Genomic DNA, 5,135 nt, shown 5'->3' with positions numbered 1-5,135 from the left:
TATATATATGTTAATATTAATATATTATATTAATATTAATTTCATTATGTTTATGTTTATTAATATTAATTTTATTATTATTATTTATTAATATTAATATAATATTAATATAAAATTAATATTATATATTAGTATTATACATTATATATATCTTATATATATGTGTGTGTGTGTATATATATGTATATACATATGTATATATATGTATATATGTATGTGTGTATATATATATATACGTATACCATCATAACCTTCCAGGAGGCTTTTACTTCAGTTAAGCAAGGACTGTGTGTATGACTCTGTCCCATAATCACGGTCCACTGATGGTCATTTGTATTCAAAAGATTCATAGTGTTTTAACATATGATTCTGATAAGAATAAGAATTTCCAGACTTTTCTAGAGGCCTCCTTTGGGACTAAACCAGGTTTAGTTTTCTTAATGGTGGAAAAAAGAGGCTAAATACAATCCCAAATCGCTTAGACCTTACAGTTCCAGTAATGATGGTCATCTCTTTCTCTATGTCTCTTTCTCTCCCTCTCTCTCTCTCCTACACACACACACACACACACACACACACACACACACAACAGGGTATCTGCAAAACTCCAAAATTATTCTGAGTCTGATTTATTTAAACACAGGAAAATAAGGTTTAATGCCAAAAATAAAAAGTTAGAAAATTAAATTACCATTTACATACCCATCCAGCAAATGAGAAATTAGTACCTACCATGATTAAACAAAATAATAGGCTCATTTCCTCCAAACCAGATCTCTACCTTTTTCTCTTCAGCTATGAAAGTTTCTTTGACCCCTTCAAGTTTCACTGAATTAAAATTTTATATTTCCCTAAATTTACTTAACGTAGAGGCATCCCACTGGCTTAGCTGGTAGAACATCTAACTCTTGATCTCAGGGTCATGAGTTTGAGGCCCATGTTGGGTGTACAGATTACTTTAAAAAATAAGTAAATAGGGGCACCTGGGTGGCTCAGTCAGTTAAGTGCCCAATTCTTGATTTCGGCCCACGTCATGATCTCACAGTTGTGAAATCAAGCCCTATGTCCGGCTCCATGCTGAGCACAGAACCTGCTTGAGATTCTCTCTCTCTCTCTCTCTCTCTCTCCCTCCCTCTCTCTCTCTCTCCCTCCCCCTCTCTCTCTCCCTCCCCCTCTCTCTCTCCCTCCCCCTCTCTCTCTCTGCTAGTCTCATCATGTGCATTCTCTCTCTTTCTCTCAAAATAACATTTTTAATAAATAAATAAATAAATATAAATAAATAAGACACAATTTTTAAAAAATATTTATTTAAGATGGACTTTTATTTTGCTTATTTTCAGTAAGGATCCTCTAAACATTAAAAATATTTATAATTAGGGGCACCTGGGTGGCTCAGTCAGTTAAGCACCCAACTTCAGCTCAGTTCAAGATCTCAGGCTTCGTGAGTTTGAGCCCTACATCAGGTTCTGCCCTGACAGTGTGGAGCCTCCTTGGATCCTCTGTCTCCATCTCTCTATGCCCCTCCCCTGTTCGTGCCCTCTCTCTCTCTCTCTCTCAAAAATAAACATTAAAAATTAATAAAAATAAAATAAAAATATTTACAATTAGCTAATAAAAATGTTCTAAACTTTGTTCTAACCTTAAAATCTTTATATAAAAGAGTATCTATAAAAACATTTACAACTGACATTATATTTAAAATGGTGAAGACCGAATATTTCCTACCTAAGACCAGGAGCAAACGAACATTGTCTTGGAGGTACTAGCCAATGCGATAAGGCAGGAAAAATCGGTTAACTAACCTAGCCAGGATTCAAACATGGGACTCACAGACTGTCATATGCTTTGAGCCAAAAGCTCCATGAAGAAGCAACTGGTAAACGCTTCTTTCATTTTCTTTTGATTCACTCAGTTGCAAGAATACAGCAAACATCCAAATGAAAATGTCCAATTGGAAGCTAACAACTCTGGACTCACAAAAGAGGTTCCAACTAGAGGTGTATTAACTGGGCAGAAATGGGCATGTATGAATGGTAGTTGAAGGCAGGGGCAAACAAAGCATTATCTTAAGAGGATAAAGAGGACCCAGGATGGTCCCCTAAAGAGAACATCATCTCCTGACAGTGGGAAGAGAATCTTAAGGGCAACAGGAAACAAATGATGAGCAAAGAAAGAAGAAAGCCAAGAGAAAGGGGCTAGGCTAGAAGCCAACGGCAGCAGATGCTTCAAGGAAAAGAGACAAGAGTGTTCAAGGAAACAGAGCTGCTCTAAGAAAGATGCACATGAGAACTATCTCTTGGGCAAAATTTCTTGTTCTGAGTGTAATTCATATCTGGCATATTTCTCTTTTAAATAAGAAACTAAGTCGGGTTGCCTGGGTGGCTCAGTCAGTTGAGCATCCAACTTCGGCTCAGGTCATGATCTCGTGGTTCGTGGCTTCGAGCCCTGCATCAGTCTCTGTGCTGACAGCTCAGAGCCTGGAGCCTGCTTCGGATTATGTGTCTCTCTCTGCCCCTCCCCTGCTTGCACTTGGTCTCTCTCTCTCAAAAATAAATGAACATTAAAAAAAAATTAAATAAGAAGCTAAGTCTTTCTAAAACTTCTTTGTTATTTTTAAACATAAAACACTTGCTTTGTTTCTACTCTGGATTTCAGAACCAAAGGGCTATACCAATTATAAGATTAGGGAATATCATAAAATAGATATTTTTAAACCAAAGATATTATAGACCATAAATAATATTGTTCAAAAGCATAAGATTAAATTTAATCTTTTTCATTGCTGCCTGGGAGAAAGAAGCCAGCTGCCCTCCAGGAATCAAGAGTATAAAGCTTAGCCATGGCTCCTAAAAGACCACAGAAGTGGCCCAGTGGTAACAACACAAAACTTGGTCTCTCAGGGCTACCTTCCAAAAGGGCTGAGGCAAGGATGCAGAGGTTCCAAGGCCATCATTATGGCAATAAATATGCAAGTACACAAAATGGGACCCAGCTGTATTAATCTATTTCCAACATCCAGAAAGAAAACCATAAGACCTGAGAACAAGGAAAATCAAAACCAGTTTGACCGGACATGTTTAATGTACAACATAGCAGTCACATATGGAAGGCACCATCATGGCCAACAAAGATAGAAAACGCAAATGAGCTATGGTCCTGGAATCTCAAACTATAATAAGTTAACACATAGTTGTTGTCTGTATATAGACAGAAAATATTAGACCAAAATTATTTTAGTCTATATACAGCAAAAATGTTAAAAAAAAACAAAAAAAAAAACAAGTCTCCTGGGTCTCTACTCCTCCCCATTTGACAGACAGCTGCATCTTCTGGGGCAATGCCAGCCATGTCCCCAAGACATGATGGTGAAGGTCGGAGTAAATGGATTTGGCCATATTTGGCATCTGGTCACCAGGGCTGCTTTTAACTCTGGCAAAGTAGATACTGTAACTGTCAGAGACCCCTTCACTGACCTCTGTTATAGGGTCTACATGTTCCAATATGATTCCATCCACAGAAAATTCAATGGTATAGTCAAGGCTGAGAATGGGGAAACTTGTCATCAATGGAAAGCCCATCTTCATCTCCCAGGAACAAGATCCCACCAACATCAAAAGGGGTGATGCCAGTGCTGTGTTGTGGAGTCCATGGAGGTCTTTGCCACCAGGGAGAAGGCTAGGGCTCACTTGAAGAGTAGGGTCAAGAGGATCATCATCTCCGCCCCTTCTGCTAATGCCCAATGTTTGTGATGGGTGTGAACCATGAGAACTATGGTAACTTCCTCAACATTGTCGGTAATCCCTCCTGTACCACCAATTGCTTGGCCCCTCTGGCCAAGGTCACCTATGACAACCTTGGCATCGTGGATGGACTCACAGCCACAGTCCACACCATCAACTGCCACCCAGAAGACCGTGGACGGCCCCTCTGGGAAGCTGTGACATGATGGCCGAGGAGCTGCCCAGAACATCATCCCTGCTCCTACTGGCAGTGACAAGGCTATAGGCAAGGTCACCCCCAAGCCGAATGGGAAGCTCACTGGCATGGCCTTCCATGTCCCCACCCCCAAAAGGTCAGACATGGATCTGACCTACTGCCTAGACAAAGGTGCGAAATATGATGGCATTAAGAAGGTGGTGAAGCAGGCATAGGAGGGCCCCCTTAAGGACATCCTGGGCTACACTGAGGACCACATTGTCTCCTGCAACTTTAACGGTGACACCCACTCTTCCACCTTCAATGCTGGGGCTGGCATTGCCCTCAATGACCACTTTATCAAGTTCATTTCCTGATGTAATTTCCTTATGGTCCACACTGCCTCTAAGAGCCCCCGGGACCACTAGCCCCAGCGACGGCAAGAGGGAGAGAGAGGCCCTCAGCTACTGAGGAGTCTTGTCTCCCTTCCCCCAACACACTGAGAATCTCCCAATCTTCACACAGTTCCCATCCCAAGCCCCTTGAAGAAGGAGAGGGGCTTGGGGAGCCCTACCTTGTCATGTACCATCAATAAAGTACACTGTACAAAAAAAAAAAAGTCGCCTGCATCCTCAAGAGGCACAGAGTACAAAAGTACAGGATGAAGAAAACAAACCCTAATTGCCCTCAGAGAATTCTCCCTGAATTATTTTGGAGATGCCTCAATTCTCTATTTAATTTTGTCTCTGTGTGGACAGGGATTTAATGATTAATACCACACAGGACACAGATTCCTAGCAGCATCTGTATTTTTCAAATGTAAACCCGCTGAGTGGTCCACTCCATGCACCGCATGGTGAGTGGGTGGTAGGGAAAGGGTCACCATTCATCTTCCTAAGCTGTAATTGTTGTTCACAGAACGACAGGTTCACACAGGCTGAAGACATGTGCGTGTACAAGAAGAAAACACACAGAAACAGTAAAGAAACCATTCTGGCAAAATGGCTTATCCTCTTCAACCTAAACAATTTCCCTTCTCGCACTGGTGCCAACTTTCCAACAAATGTGCAAAATTAAGCAATTTCTTTTCTATATGCTATGAAGTATATTTGGTATTTTGAGAGGCTCGTCTATCTCCTCTGGTATTTATGGGAACAGTGAATTTTCTACCTCAATTAATTGCCCCTGGGTTCACTCTAGACACCTTCCAAATATGAATT

At 40.7% G+C, this 5,135-nt stretch overlaps 1 pseudogene; it reads left to right on the top strand.

Annotated features, from left to right (window-relative positions):
- The first annotated feature begins 3,362 nt into the window (after positions 1–3,362).
- Positions 3,363–4,630, top strand: LOC125938069 (glyceraldehyde-3-phosphate dehydrogenase-like; annotated as a pseudogene).
- The last annotated feature ends 505 nt before the right edge of the window (positions 4,631–5,135 follow it).

The sequence above is a fragment of the Panthera uncia genome (genome assembly GCF_023721935.1).
Source record: "Panthera uncia isolate 11264 chromosome B2 unlocalized genomic scaffold, Puncia_PCG_1.0 HiC_scaffold_24, whole genome shotgun sequence".
In the NCBI taxonomy this organism is placed as follows: Eukaryota; Metazoa; Chordata; class Mammalia; order Carnivora; family Felidae; genus Panthera; species Panthera uncia.
This window is presented reverse-complemented; position numbering and strand designations above follow the sequence as displayed.